The sequence below is a fragment of the Pseudophryne corroboree genome, chromosome 2, assembly GCF_028390025.1.
Source record: "Pseudophryne corroboree isolate aPseCor3 chromosome 2, aPseCor3.hap2, whole genome shotgun sequence".
In the NCBI taxonomy this organism is placed as follows: Eukaryota; Metazoa; Chordata; class Amphibia; order Anura; family Myobatrachidae; genus Pseudophryne; species Pseudophryne corroboree.
In genome coordinates this window covers 255,629,535-255,646,019 of record NC_086445.1, presented here as the reverse complement: position 1 = coordinate 255,646,019, position 16,485 = coordinate 255,629,535, and the positions used below count along the sequence as shown (strand labels likewise).

At 48.7% G+C, this 16,485-nt stretch overlaps 1 protein-coding gene across 2 annotated transcripts in view; it reads left to right on the top strand.

Moving 5' to 3' along the window:
• PRPH (peripherin) overlaps nt 1-16,485 on the top strand; it is an 86,896-nt gene that overhangs the window by 47,671 nt on the left and 22,740 nt on the right. The window lies entirely within an intron of this gene.

Sequence of the window (16,485 nt, the reverse complement as noted above, 5' to 3'; positions counted from 1 at the left end):
TTGTCTCTATGGGAAAGTCGTTGCTGCGAATGGATCACACTTCCGGCAGCATAGTACATCGCAGGAGCAAACACTGCAAGGAAGTAGCAGGACACATACGTAATAAAGGCACAGTGTTCATGGTTTTGTTTTGTTTAAACACAATGTATAAATTTCTAAACTGAAGTTTTTAAAGCCTATAAAATACTAAAACATGGATTGAAAAAAAATATTGTTTGTTTTTTTATATCCTAAAAATCCTGAGCCTAGTAATAGCAGACAGTCCTAGATGTAGGGAGGCCCTGCTCGCAAGTTTACAGCCCTATGGGGCGGTGAACATAAAATCTGCAAGTCCGGCAGTACCGTAAGTGCAGACTTACTTGTGCCACGATTAAGTTGCGGGTAATTGGAATGACCCCATAAAGAAAATTCCCACCAGTAATCAAGACAGTCCCCATGTTCCCACACTCCCAGAATTAATATAAGCCATATATAGAGCTTACAGCTTGCATTAGTTTAGAGGAGAAAGTTAAAGGAGGAAATGTATTTAATGGGGTTTATGGTGTTGTTTTCAAACCACCCTTCATTGGATGTGTGACAGTTTGAAAAGATTTAAATCTCATACGTTTTTACTTTACAGTTTGCCTGTGGCCAATACTGGTTATCTGCTGACTGCATTCATAAGCATTAAACAAACAACGTTAAACTGGAACATGGCACTGGTTGTATCCTAGTCAGTGAGGAAACCTCTTTTAAAAGAAAGTTTTTATGTTCTTTAGCTCTCTCAATGTTTGCAAAACCAAACAGCAATAAATTCTTTGACACGGGAAGTATTCGATATCCCGGCTGTCGGGATCCCGGCGATCAGCATACCGGCGCCGGGATCACGACCGCCAGGATACGACAACTATTCTCCCACTTGGGGTGTCCACGACACCCCTGGAGGGAGAATAAATAGCGTGGCACGCAAAGTGCGCCACCGTGCCCGTAGCGTGGTGAGCGCAGCTCTTTTGCGCTTGCCCCACTGCCGGCATTCCGGCGGTCGGAATTCCGGCGTTGGTATGCTGGGCACCGGGATCCCGACAGCTAGGATATCATAGTAGACCCCTTTGACACTGTTCCTTCCTCCCTCTCCCCGTATTTCACTTACTGGAATCTGTGGAAATGAAGAACAAATGTCCTTTATTTCAAATGCGCTTTCTTTGCAGATAGTTCTTCTCGGACTGTTCACTGAATAGAAGATCATTTGTCCTTTACCGGAGCTCCATATTGTTACTTTGATGTCTCCCCAGCACTTTCAGCAATATAACAGTGATATTTACCAAAAAGAGAGGATAAAAAATGCATGTAGCGCATTAAATGTAACAATGTATTCCACACACACACACAAAAAAAAGTTACCGCCCATAAGCATACATAAAATATTCTATGGTCTACCAGAGTTTCTAGCTCACAGCAAGATGAGTATATAGTGTCGCGGTTGCCCTCAAAACTCCTTCCGACTTGGGTGTTGGGTGGTCGTGACTTGGAGTTATGACAATTATCCTAACAATAAAATGTATCGTTTTGTGACCACCAAAACCTTCTGGGCTCCACTCACAGCAGCCTTTCGGTTGCGCTCACAGTTTATACGCTTTAAAATTCAGTAGCATGTGCCCCACAAGGTCGTAGGTTGAGAACACAGAATATCAGAACGAGAAATTATGCTTTAATTTCAAGAACAACTATAGAGCTTACAGTTACAAAAAGAGTTACAAAGATTATTATGATTATTTAAAAAAGATACACACTGATTAGAGATGATTTCCAAGAAAATAAAAAAAAAGGGTAAAACATAGAAACAAGGTTCCAGGTTGCTTACGTATGAGGCTCAGATTCTTCCTATTGGAAAGGTCACAGAGTATTGGTGTAGAGAGGTGGTTGATAGATAGTTAAAAGATAGACAGCCATTAGGTCAACACCATATGGTCGACAGTCAAAAGGTCAATAGGTCAAAATATCGACAATCAAAAGACTGACTGGGTTGAAACATGTTTTTTTAGGGGTTTTTCATGCATTTTTTTCTACTATCCATGTCACAAACTATTACCTTTAGTAACCTTGTGGCAAGCAAAGTGGAGCGAACCACTGAGCCGGAATCATGGCATGTGAAGCGAGCCCGCGAGGTGACGAATTTCAACAAATGTAATAAAAAACTGTTTAAAAATGCATAATAACACAATAAAAAACCTTCTGAACCTGTCGACCCTTTGAGCGTTGGACTTTTGACCATGTCGACCTTTTGACTTTCGACCTATTGACCTTGTCAGACTTTTGACACCGTCGACCTTTTGACTGTCGGTGTCGACTTAATCATTGTCTATACCACACCCATAGGTGCACGCCTTATGCGCCCTACACACTGGGCGATAACACTGCAAGATATGAACAATCTCGTTCAATAATGAACAAGATAACGTTCATATCTGACAGTGTGGAGGCACCAGCGATGAACGATGCGCGGCCCCGCGCTCGTTCATCGCTGATGCCCCGTCGGCTGTGCATGCAGGCCAATATGGACGAGATCGTCCATATTTGCCTGCACGTCTACGGAGCCGGGTGACGGGGGGAGTGAAGAAACTGCACTCCCCAAGTCACTGCTCCCCCCCCCCCCCCCCCCGCCGCCGCCGGGTCGCCCATCTGTTGAATCGGCGGTCGGGCAGCTCGGCGGCACATCGCCGGGTCTTAGGACTCCTTTCCAGGTAGTGATCCCTGATTCAGCTAAAACCACACATTTAATTCAGTCCAGTAAATTGCTCCTTGTCACACCCTCTGTGATTTAACTCTCCCAATCCCAAATTTGTTTGTGGGCTTGTAAGGCAGAGTTTCTCCATTATTTATAAAATAGCTTTCACCTGATTTTCAAAACATTTCTACCATTACGGTCTTTTTCAAGGCACAGGTGAAAGCGAATGAAGTTAATGGACTTCCGGATATGTGTACTTGCAAGGAGGTTACATTCAGAAGGGTAACAGGGTATACCAATTATCCATATATTTCTCTAACGTCCTAGTGGATGCTGGGGACTCCGTAAGGACCATGGGGAATAGCGGCTCCGCAGGAGACTGGGCACAACTATAAAGAAAGCTTTAGACTACTGGTGTGCACTGGCTCCTCCCACTATGACCTCCTCCAGACTTCAGTTAGAATCTTGTGCCCGGCTGAGCTGGATGCACACTAGGGGCTCTCCTAAAATCCTAGAAAGAAAGTATATTTAGGTTTTTTATTTTACAGTGAGATCTGCTGCCAACAGACTCACTGCAGCGAGGGACTAAGGGGAGAAGAAGCGAACCTACCTAACAGGTGGTAGTTTGGGCTTCTTAGGCAACTGGACACCATTAGCTCCAGAGGGATCGACCACAGGACCCGACCTTGGTGTTCGTTCCCAGAGCCGCGCCGCCGTCCCCCTTACAGAGCCAGAAGCGTGAAGCGGTCCGGAAAATCGGCGGCAGAAGACTTCGGTCTTCACCAAGGTAGCGCACAGCACTGCAGCTGTGCGCCATTGCTCCTCATGTACACCTCACACTCCGGTCACTGATGGGTGCAGGGCGCTGGGGGGGGGGGGGGGGCGCCCTGAGGGCAATATAAGACACCTTGGCTGGCAAATCTACATCATATATAGTCCTAGAGGCTATATAGATGTAAAAATACCCCTGCCAGTATTCCAGAAAAAGCGGGAGAAGTCAGCCGGAAAAGGGGCGGGGCCATCTCCCTCAGCACACTGGCGCCATTTTTCCCTCACAGCTCCGCTGGAAGGAAGCTCCCTGGCTCTCCCCTGCAGTCTGCAAGCTACAGAAGGGTAAAAAAGAGAGGGGGGGCACTAAATTTAGGCGCAGGATAGATATATATATATATATATATATATATATATATAAAAAGCAGCTATAAGGGAAAACACTCATTTATAGTGGGATCCCTGTGTTATATAGCGCTCTGGTGTGTGCTGGCATACTCTCTCTCTCTGTCTCCCCAAAGGGCTTTGTGGGGTCCTGTCCTCTGTCAGAGCATTCCCTGTGTGTTTGCGGTGTGTCGGTACGGCTGTGTCGACATGTTTGATGAGGAGGCTTATGTGGAGGCGGAGCAGATGCCTGTAAATGTGATGTCACCCCCTGCGGGGTCGACACCTGAGTGGATGGTGCTGTGGATGGAATTACGCGACAGTGTTGACTCCTTGCATAAAAGGTTTGACGACATACCAAATGTGGGACAGCCGGCTTCTCAGCCTGTGCCTGCCCAGGTGTCTCAAAAGCCATCAGGGGCTCTAAAACGCTACCTCAGATGGCACACACAGATGTCGACACGGATACTGACTCCAGTGTCGACGACGATGAGACTAATGTAACTTCCAGTAGGGCCACACGTTACATGATTGAGGCAATGAAAAATGTGTTGCACATTTCTGATGTTACCCCCGGTACCACAAAAAAGGGTATTATGTTTGGAGAGAAAAAACTACCAGTAGCTTTTCCTCCATCTGAGGAGTAAAATGAAGTGTGTGAAGAAGCGTGGGCTTCCCCTGATAAGAAGCTGGTAATTTCTAAGAGGTTACTAATGGCGTACCCTTTCCCGCCAGAGGATAGGTCACGTTGGGAAACATCCCTTAGAGTGGATAAAGCGCTCACACGCTTGTCAAAGAAGGTGGCACTACCGTCTCCGGATACGGCCGCCCTGAAGGAATCTGCTGATAGAAAGCAGGAGGCTATCCTGAAATCTATATATACACACACAGGTGTTATACTGAGACCAGCTATTGCTTCAGCATGGATGTGCAGTGCTGCAGCTGCTTGGTCAGATTCCCTGTCAGAAAATATTGATACCCTAGACAGGGACACTATATTGCTAACCGTAGAGCATATAAAAGACGCACTTTTATACATGAGGGATGCACAGAGGGATATTTGCCGGCTGGCATCCAAAATTAGTGCAATGTCCATTTCTGCCAGGAGAGGGTTATGGACTCGGCAGTGGACAGGAGATGCAGATTCCAAAAGGCACATGGAAGTTCTGCCTTATAAGGGTGAGGAGTTGTTCGGGGATGGTCTCTCGGACCTCGTTTCCACAGCAACAGCTGGGAAGTCTACATTTTTACCCCATGTTCCCTCACAGCCAAAGAAAGCACCGTATTATCAGGTACAGTCCTTTCGGCCCAATAGGGGCAAGCGGGTGAAAGGCGCGTCCTTTCTGCCCAGAGGCAGAGGTAGGGGAAAAAAGCTGCAGCATACAGCCAGTTCCCAGGAGCAAAAGTCCTCCCCCGCTTCCTCTAAGTCCACAGCATGACGCGGGGGCTCCACAGGCGGAGCCAGGTACGGTGGGGGCCCGTCTCAAATATTTCAGCAATCAGTGGGCTCGCTCACGGGTGGATCCCTGGATTTTTCAGATAGTATCTCAGGGGTACAAACTGGAATTCGAGACGTCTCCCCCCCGCCGTTTCCTCAAATCTGCCTTGCCAACCACTCCCTCAGGCAGGGAGGCAGTGTTACAGGCAATTCACAAGCTGTATTCACAACAGGTGATAGTAAAGGTACCCCTACTTCAACAAGGACGGGGTTACTATTCCACAATGTTTGTGGTACCGAAACCGGACGGTTCGGTGAGACCCATTTTAAATTTGAAATCCTTGAACACATATATAAAAAAATTCAAGTTCAAGATGGAATCGCTCAGGGCGGTTATTGCAAGCCTGGACGAGGGGGATTACATGGTATCACTGGACATCAAGGATGCTTACCTGCATGTCCCCATTTACCATCCTCACCAGGAGTACCTCAGATTTGTGGTACAGGATTGTCATTACCAATTCCAGACGTTGCCGTTCGGTCTATCCACGGCTCCGAGGGTCTTTACCAAGGTAATGGCCGAAATGATGATACTCCTTCGAAAGAAGGGAGTTTTAATTATCCCGTACTTGGACGATCTCCTGATAAAGGCGAGGTCCAGAGAGCAGTTGTTGGTCGGGGTAGCACTATCTCGGGAGGTGCTACAACAGCACGGCTGGATTCTAAACATTCCAAAGTAACAGCTGGTCCCTACGACACGTCTACTGTTCCTGGGGATGGTTCTGGACACAGAACAGAAAAAAGTGTTTCTCCCAGAGGAGAAGGCCAAGGAGCTGTCATCTCTAGTCAGAGGCCTCCTAAAACCAAAACAGGTGTCGGTGCATCACTGCACGCGGATCCCGGGAAAGATGGTAGCTTCCTACGAAGCGATTCCATTCGGCAGGTTTCATGCAAGAACCTTTCAGTGGGACCTGTTGGACAAGTGGTCCGGATCGCATCTTCAGATGCATCGGCTGATAACCCTGTCTCCAAGGACAAGGGTGTCTCTGCTGTGGTGGCTGCAGAGTGCTCATCTTCAAGAGGGCCGCAGATTCGGCATACAAGACTGGGTCCTGGTGACCACGGATGCCAGCCTTCGAGGCTGGGGGGCAGTCACACAGGGAAGAAACTTCCAAGGACTATGGTCAAGTCAGGAGACTTCCCTGCACATAAATATTCTGGAACTGAGGGCCATTTACAATGCCCTAAGTCAGGCAAAACCCCTGCTTCAAAACCAGCCGGTACTGATCCAGTCAGACAACATCACGGCGGTCGCCCATGTAAATCGACAGGGCGGCACGAGAAGCAGGACGGCAATGGCAGAAGCCACAAGGATTCTCCGATGGGCGGAAAATCACGTGTTAGCACTGTCAGCAGTGTTCATTCCGGGAGTGGACAACTGGGAAGCAGACTTCCTCAGCAGGCACGACCTCCACCCGGGAGAGTGGGGACTTCATCCAGAAGTCTTTCAAATGATTGTAAACCGTTGGGAAAGGCCACAGGTGGACATGATGGCGTCCCGCCTAAACAAAAAGCTAGAAAAAGTATTGCGCCAGGTCGAGAGACCCGCAGGCGATAGCTGTGGACGCTCTAGTAACACCGTGGGTGTACCGGTCGGTTTATGTGTTCCCTCCTCTTCCTCTCATACCAAAGGTACTGAGGATAATAAGGAAAAGAGGAGTAAGAACTATACTCATTGTTCCGGATTGGCCAAGAAGAGCTTGGTACCCGGAACTTCAAGAAATGATGTCAGAGGACCCATGGCCTCTACCGCTCAGACAAGACCTGCTGCAGCAGGGGCCCTGTCTGTTCCAAGACTTACCGCGGCTGCGTTTGACGGCATGCCGGTTGAACACCGGATCCTGAAGGAAAAGGGCATTCCGGAGGAAGTCATTTCTACGCTGATTAAAGCTAGGAAAGAAGTAACCGCAAACCATTATCACCGCATATGGCGAAAATATGTTGCGTGGTGTGAGGCCAGGAAGGCCCCAACGGAGGAATTTCAGCTGGGCCGTTTCCTGCACTTCCTACAGTCAGGGGTGACTATGGGCCTTAAATTGGGTTCCATTAAGGTCCAGATTTCGGCTCTATCGATTTTCTTCCAGAGAGAACTGGCTTCACTACCTGAAGTTCAGACTTTTGTTAAGGGAGTGCTGCATATTCAGCCCCCTTTTGTGCCAGTGGCACCTTGGGATCTCAACGTGGTGTTGGATTTCCTAAAGTCACATTGGTTTGAGCCACTGAAAACCGTGGATTTGAAATATCTCACGTGGAAAGTGGTCATGTTGTTGGCCTTGGCTTCGGCCAGGCGTGTGTCAGAATTGGCGGCTTTGTCATGTAAAAGCCCTTATCTGATTTTCCATATGGATAGGGCAGAATTGAGGACTCGTCCCCAGTTTCTCCCCAAAGTGGTATCAGCTTTTCATCTGAACCAACCTATCGTGGTGCCTGCGGCTACAAATGACTTGGAGGCTTCCAAGTTGTTGGATGTAGTCAGGGCCCAAAAAAATAAGATTTTACTTACCGATAAATCTATTTCTCGTAGTCCGTAGTGGATGCTGGGACTCCGTCAGGACCATGGGGAATAGCAGCTCTGCAGGAGACAGGGCACAAAATTTTAAAAGTTTGACCACTAGGTGGTGTGTACTGGCTCCTCCCCCTATGACCCTCCTCCAAGCCTCAGTTAGGATACTGTGCCCGGACGAGCGTACACAATAAGGAAGGATTTTGAATCCCGGGTAAGACTCATACCAGCCACACCAATCACACCGTACAACTTGTGATCTGAACCCAGTTAACAGTATGACAAACGTAGAAGCCTCTGAACAGACGGCTCACAACAATAACAACCCGATTTTTTTGTAACAATAACTATGTACAAGTATTGCAGACAATCCGCACTTGGGATGGGCGCCCAGCATCCACTACGGACTACGAGAAATAGATTTATCGGTAAGTAAAATCTTATTTTCTCTGACGTCCTAGTGGATGCTGGGACTCCGTCAGGACCATGGGGATTATACCAAAGCTCCCAAACGGGCGGGAGAGTGCGGATGACTCTGCAGCACCGAATGAGAGAACTCCAGGTCCTCCTTAGCCAGGGTATCAAATTTGTAGAATTTTACAAACGTGTTCTCCCCTGACCACGTAGCTGCTCGGCAGAGTTGTAATGCCGAGACCCCTCGGGCAGCCGCCCAAGATGAGCCCACCTTCCTTGTGGAATGGGCCTTGACAGATTTAGGCTGTGGCAGGCCTGCCACAGAATGTGCAAGTTGAATTGTGCTACAAATCCAACGAGCAATCGTCTGCTTAGAAGCAGGAGCACCCAGCTTGTTGGGTGCATACAGTATAAACAGCGAGTCAGATTTTCTGACTCCAGCCGTCCTTGAAATATATATTTTCAATGCTCTGACAACGTCCAGCAACTTGGAATCCTCCAAATCGCTAGTAGCCGCAGGCACCACAATAGGCTGGTTCAGGTGAAACGCTGAAACCACCTTAGGCAGAAAGTGAGGACGCGTCCGCAGTTCTGCCCTGTCCGAATGGAAAATCAGATATGGGCTTTTATACGATAAAGCCGCCAATTCTGACACTCTCCTGGCTGAAGCCAGGGCCAGTAGCATGGTTACTTTCCATGTAAGATATTTCTCTATCGTCCTAGTGGATGCTGGGGTTCCTGAAAGGACCATGGGGAATAGCGGCTCCGCAGGAGACAGGGCACAAAAAGTAAAGCTTTAGGATCAGGTGGTGTGCACTGGCTCCTCCCCCTATGACCCTCCTCCAAGCCTCAGTTAGGTTTTTGTGCCCGGCCGAGAAGGGTGCAATCTAGGTGGCTCTCCTAAAGAGCTGCTTAGAAAAGTTTAGCTTAGGTTTTTTATTTTACAGTGAGTCCTGCTGGCAACAGGATCACTGCATCGAGGGACTTAGGGGAGAAGAAGTGAACTCACCTGCGTGCAGGATGGATTGGCTTCTTTGGCTACTGGACATTAGCTCCAGAGGGACGATCACAGGTACAGCCTGGATGGTCACCGGAGCCTCGCCGCCGGCCCCCTTGCAGATGCTGAAAAGAGAAGAAGGTCCAGAATCGGCGGCAGAAGACTCCTCAGTCTTCTTAAGGTAGCGCACAGCACTGCAGCTGTGCGCCATTGCTCTCAGCACACTTCACACGGCAGTCACTGAGGGTGCAGGGCGCTGGGGGGGGGCGCCCTGGGCAGCAATGAAAATCCCTTTTTTTTTTGGCAAAAAATACCTCACATATAGCCTCCGGGGCTATATGGAGATATTTAACCCCTGCCAGAATCCATTTTTAAGCGGGAGACGAGCCCGCCGAAAAGGGGGCGGGGCCTATCTCCTCAGCACACAGCGCCATTTCCTCACACAGTTCCGCTGGTCAGGAAGGCTCCCAGGCTCTCCCCTGCACTGCACTACAGAAACAGGGTTAAATCAAGAGAGGGGGGGCAAAATTTGGCGAAATTGTGATTTTATAAAAGCAGCTATAAGGGAGCACTTATTATAAGGCTATCCCTGTAAAATATAGCGCTTTGGTGTGTGCTGGCAAACTCTCCCTCTGTCTCCCCAAGGGGCTAGTGGGGTCCTGTCCTCTATCAGAGCATTCCCTGTGTGTGTGTGCTATATGTCGGTACGTGTGTGTCGACATGTATGAGGACGATGTTGGTGAGGAGGCGGAGCAAATTGCCTGTAATGGTGATGTCACTCTCTAGGGAGTCGACACCGGAATGGATGGCTTATTTATGGAATTACGTGATAATGTCAACACGCTGCAAGGTCGGTTGGCGACATGAGACGGCTGGCAAACAAATTAGTACCTGTCCAGGCGTCTCAAACACCGTCAGGGGCGTTAAAAAGTCCTTTCACCTCAGTCGGTCGACAGACACAGACACGGACACTGATTTCAGTGTCGACGGTGAAGAAACAAACGTATTTCCCTTTAGGGCCACACGTTACATGTTAAGGGCAATGAAGGAGGTGTTACATATTTCTGATACTACAAGTACCACAAAAGAGGGTATTATGTGGGATGTGAAAAAACTACCTGTAGTTTTTCCTGAATCAGATAAATTAAAGGAAGTGTGTGATGATGCGTGGGTTCCCCCCGATAGAAAATTATTGGCGGTATACCCTTTCCCGCCAGAAGTTAGGGCGCGTTGGGAAACACCCCTTAGGGTGGATAAGGCGCTCACACGCTTATCAAAACAAGTGGCGGTACCGTCTATAGATAGGGCCGTCCTCAAGGAGCCAGCTGACAGGAGGCTGGAAAATATCATAAAAAGTATATACACACATACTGGTGTTATACTGCGACCAGCGATCGCCTCAGCCTGGATGTGCAGAGCTGGGGTGGCTTGGTCGGATTCCCTGACTAAAAATATTGATACCCTTGACAGGGACAGTATTTTATTGACTATAGAGCATTTAAAGGATGCATTTCTATATATACGAGATGCACAGAGGGATATTTGCACTCTGGCATCAAGAGTAAGTGCGATGTCCATATCTGCCACAAGATGTTTATGGACACGACAGTGGTCAGGTGATGCAGATTCCAAACGGCACAAAGGTGTATTGCCGTATAAAGGAAGAGGAGTTATTTGGGGTCGGTCCATCGGACCTGGTGGCCACGGCAACTGCTGGAAAATCCACCGTTTTTACCCTAAGTCACATCTCTGCAGAAAAAGACACCGTCTTTTCAGCCTCAGTCCTTTCGTCCCTATAAGAGTCATATCTGCCCAGGGATAGAGGAAAGGGAAGAAGACTGCAGCAGGCAGCCCATTCCCAGGAACAGAAGCCTTCCACCGCTTCTGCCAAGCTCTCAGCATGACGCTGGGACCGTACAGGACCCCTGGATCCTACAAGTAGTATCCCAGGGGTACAGATTGGAATGTCGAGACGTTTCCCCCTCGCAGGCTCCTGAAGTCTGCTTTACCAAGGTCTCCCTCCGACAAGGAGGCAGTATGGGAAACAATTCACAAGCTGTATTCCCAGCAGGTGATAATCAAATTACCCCTCCTACAACAAGGAAAGGGGTATTATTCCACACTATATTGTGGTACTGAAGCCAGAAGGCTAGGTGAGACCTATTCTAAATCTAAAAAAATTTGAACACTTACAAAGGTTCAAATCAAGATGGAGTCACTCAGAGCAGTGATAACGAACCAGGAAGAAGGGGACTATATAGTGTCCCGGGACATCAGGGATGCTTACCTCCATGTCCCAAATTTGCCCTTCTCACTAAGGGTACTTCAGGTTCGTGGTACAGAACTGTCACTATCAGTTTCAGACGCTGCCGTTTGGATTGTCCACGGCACCCCGGGTCTTTACCAAGGTAATGGCCGAAATGATGATTCTTCTTCAAAGAAAAGGCGTCTTAATTATCCCTTACTTGGACGATCTCCTGATAAGGGCAAAGTCCAGGGAACAGTTGGAGGTCGGAGTAGCACTATCTCGGATACTGCTACAACAGCACGGGTGGATTCTAAATATTCCAAAATCGCAGCTGTTCCCGACGACACGTCTGCTGTGCCTAGGGATGATTCTGGACACAGTCCAGAAAAAGGTGTTTCTCCCGGAAGAGAAAGCCAGGGAGTTATCCGAGCTAGTCAGGAACCTCCTAAAACCAGGAAAAGAGGCTTCCTACGAAGCAATTCCATTCGGCAGATTTCACGCAAGAACTTTTCAGTGGGATCTGCTGGACAAATGGTCCGGATCGCATCTTCAGATGCATCAGCGGATAACCCTATATCCAAGGACAAGGGTGTCTCTCCTGTGGTGGTTACAGAGTGCTCATCTTCTAGAGGGCCGCAGATTCGGCATTCAGGATTGGATGCTGGTGACCACGGAGGCCAGCCCGAGAGGCTGGGGAGCAGTCACACAAGGAAAAAATTTCCAGGGAGTGTGATCAAGTCTGGAGATTTTTCTCCACATAAATATACTGGAGCTAAGGGTAATTTTATAATGCTCTAAGCTTAGCAAGACCTCTGCTTCAAGGTCAGCCGGTATTGATCCAGTGGGAAAAACATCACGGCAGTCGCCCACGTAAACAGACAGGGCGGCACAAGAAGCAGGAGGGCAATGGCAAAAACTGCAAGGACTTTTCGCTGGGCGGAAAATCATGTGATAGCACTGTCAGCAGTGTTTCATTCCGGGAATGGAAACTGGGAAGCAGACTTCCTCAGCAGGCACGACCTCCACCCGGGAGAGTGGAAACTTCATCGGGAAGTTTTTCCACATGATTGTGAACCGTTGGGAAATACCAAAGGTGGACATGATGGCGTCCCGTCTGAACAAAAAACGGGACAGGTATTGCGCCAGGTCAAGAGACCCTCAGGCAATAGCTGTGGACGTTCTGGTAACACCGTGGGTGTACCAGTCGGTGTATGTGTTCCCTCCTCTGCTTCTCATACCTAAGGTACTGAGAATTATAAGACGTAGAGGAGTAAGAACTATACTCATGGCTCCGGATTGGCCAAGAAGGACTTGGTACCCGGAACTTCAAGAGATGCTCACAGAGGACTTATGGCCTCTGCCGCTAAGAAGGGACTTGCTTCAGCAAGTACCATGTCTGTTCCAAGACTTACCGCAGCTGCGTTTGACGGCATGGCGGTGGAACGCCGGATCCTAAGGGAAAAAGGCATTCCGGAAGAGGTCATTCCTACCCTGGTCAAAGCCAGGAAGGAGGTGACCGCACAACATTATCACCACATGGGGCGAAAATATGTTGCGTGGTGTGAGGCCAGGAAGGCCCCACGAAGAAATTTCAACTCGGTCGATTCCTGCATTTCCTGCAAACAGGAGTGTCTATGGGCCTCAAATTGGGGTCCATTAAGGTTCAAATTTCGGCCCTGTCGATTTTCTTCCAGAAAGAATTGGCTTCAGTTCCTGAAGTCCAGAAGTTTGTCAAGGGAGTATTGCATATACAACCCCCTTTTGTGCCTCCAGTGGCACTGTGGGATCTCAACGTAGTTCTGGGATTCCTCAAATCACATTGGTTTAAAACCAGTCAAATCTGTGGATTTGAAGCATCTCACATGAAAAGTGACCATGCTCTTGGCCCTGGCCTGGGCCAGGCGAGTGTCAAATTGGTGGTTTTTTTCTCAAAAAAGCCCATATCTGTTTGTCCATTCGGACAGGGCAGAGCTGCGGACTCGTCCCCAGTTCTCTCCCTAAGGTGGTGTCAGTGTTTCACCTGAACCAGCTTATTGTGGTGCCTTGCGCCTACTAAGGACTTGGAGGACTCCAAGTTGCTAGATGTTGTCAGGGCCCTGAAAATATAGGTTCCAGGACGGCTGGAGTCAGGAAAACTGACTTGCTGTTATCCTGTATGCACCCAACAAACTGGGTGCTCTTGCTTCTAAGCAGACTATTGCTAGTTGGATGTGTAATACAATTCAGCTTGCACATTCTGTGGCAGGCCTGCCACAGCCAAAATATGTAAATGCCCATTCCACAAGGAAGGTGGGCTCATCTTGGGCGGCTGCCCGAGGGGTCTCGGCTTTACAACTTTGCCGAGCGGCTACTTAGTCAGGGGCAAACACGTTTGTAAAATCCTACAAATTTGATACCCTGGCTAAGGAGGACCTGGAGTTCTCTCATTCGGTGCTGCAGAGTCATCCGCACTCTCCCGCCCGTTTGGGAGCTTTGGTATAATCCCCATGGTCCTTTCAGGAACCCCAGCATCCACTAGGACGATAGAGAAAATAAGAATTTACTTACCGATAATTCTATTTCTCGGAGTCCGTAGTGGATGCTGGGCGCCCATCCCAAGTGCGGATTATCTGCAATACTTGTACATAGTTACAAAAATCGGGTTATTATTGTTGTGAGCCATCTTTTCAGAGGCTCCGCTGTTATCATACTGTTAACTGGGTTCAGATCACAGGTTGTACAGTGTGATTGGTGTGGCTGGTATGAGTCTTACCCGGGATTCAAAATCCTTCCTTATTGTGTACGCTCGTCCGGGCACAGTATCCTAACTGAGGCTTGGAGGAGGGTCATAGGGGGAGGAGCCAGTGCACACCACCTGATCCTAAAGCTTTACTTTTTGTGCCCTGTCTCCTGCGGAGCCGCTATTCCCCATGGTCCTTTCAGGAACCCCAGCATCCACTACGGACTCCGAGAAATAGAATTATCGGTAAGTAAATTCTTATTTTCAAATCCACCGATTTGAGTGGCTCAAACCAATGGGATTTGAGAAAATCCAAAACTACATTAAGATCCCACGGTGCCACTGGGGGCACAACCGGGGACTGTATATGTAGTACTCCTTTTACAAAAGTCTGGACTTCAGGAACTGAAGCCAATTCTTTCTGGAAGAAAATCGACAGGGCCGAAATTTGAACCTTAATGGACCCTAATTTGAGGCCCATAGACAATCCTGTTTGCAGGAAATGTAGGAATCGACCCAGTTGAAATTCCTCCGTCGGGGCCTTCCTGGCCTCACACCACGCAACATATTTTCTCCAAATGCGGTGATAATGTTGTGCAGTCACCTCCTTCCTGGCTTTTACCAGGGTAGGGATGACCTCTTCCGGAATGCCTTTTTTCCTTAGGATTCGGCGTTCAACCGCCATGCCGTCAAACGCAGCCGCGGTAAGTCTTGGAATAGACACGGTCCCTGCTGAAGCAGGTCCCGTCTTAGAGGTAGAGGCCACGGATCTTCCGTGAGCATCTCCTGAAGTTCCGGGTACCAAGTTCTTCTTGGCCAATCCGGAGCCACGAGTATCGTTCTTACTCCCCTTTGCCGTATAATTCTCAGTACTTTTGGTATGAGAGGCAGAGGAGGAAACACATACACTGACTGGTACACCCATGGTGTTACCAGAGCGTCTACAGCTATTGCCTGAGGGTCTCTTGACCTGGCGCAATACCTGTCCAGTTTTTTGTTGAGGCGGGACGCCATCATGTCCACCATTGGTCTTTCCCAATGGACCACAATCATGTGGAAAACTTCTGGATGAAGTCCCCACTCTCCCGGGTGCAGATCGTGTCTGCTGAGGAAGTCTGCTTCCCAGTTGTCCACTCCCGGGATGAACACAGCTGACAGTGCTAACACATGATTTTCTGCCCAGCGGAGAATCCTTGCAGCTTCTGCCATTGCCCTCCTGCTTCTTGTGCCGCCCTGTCTGTTTACGTGGGCGACTGCCGTGATGTTGTCCGACTGAATCAACACCGGCTGACCCTGAAGCAGAGGTTTTGCCAGGCTTAGAGCATTGTAGATTGCTCTTAGCTCCAGTATATTTATGTGAAGAGACGTCTCCAGGCTTGACCACACGCCCTGGAAGTTTCTTCCCTGTGTGACCGCTCCCCAGCCTCTCAGGCTGGCATCCGTGGTCACTAGGACCCAGTTCTGTATGCCGAATCTGCGGCCCTCTAACAGATGAGCACTCTGCAACCACCATAGCAGAGACACTCTTGTCCTTGTGGACAATTTTATCCGCTGATGCATCTGCAGATGCGATCCGGACCATTTGTCCAGCAGATCCCACTGAAAAGTTCGTGCATGGAATCTGCCGAATGGAATCGCTTCGTAAGAAGCTACCATTTTTCCCAAGACTCTTGTGCATTGATGCACAGATACTTTTCCTGGTTTTAGGAGGTTCCTGACTAGATCGGATAACTCCCTGGCTTTCTCCTCCGGAAGAAATACCTTTTTCTGAACAGTGTCCAGAATCATCCCTAGGAACAACAGACGTGTCGTCGGGATCAGTTGGGATTTTGGAAAATTCAGAATCCACCCGTGTTGTTGGAGCACTACTTGGGTTAGTGCTACTCCGACCTCCAGCTGTTCTCTGGATCTTGCCCTTATCAGGAGATCGTCCAAGTAAGGGATAATTAAGACGCCTTCTCTTCGAAGAAGGATCATCATTTCGGCCATTACCTTGGTAAAGACCCGGGGTGCCGTGGACAATCCAAACGGCAGCGTCTGAAACTGATAATGACAGTTTTGGACCACGAACCTGAGGTACCCTTGGTGTGAAGGACAAATTGGAACATGAAGGTAAGCATCCTTGATGTCCAAGGACACCATAAAATCCCCTTCTTCCAGATTCGCTATCACTGCTCTGAGTGACTCCATCTTGAACTTGAATTTTTGTATGTACAGGTTCAGAGATTTTAGATTTAGAATCGGTCTTAC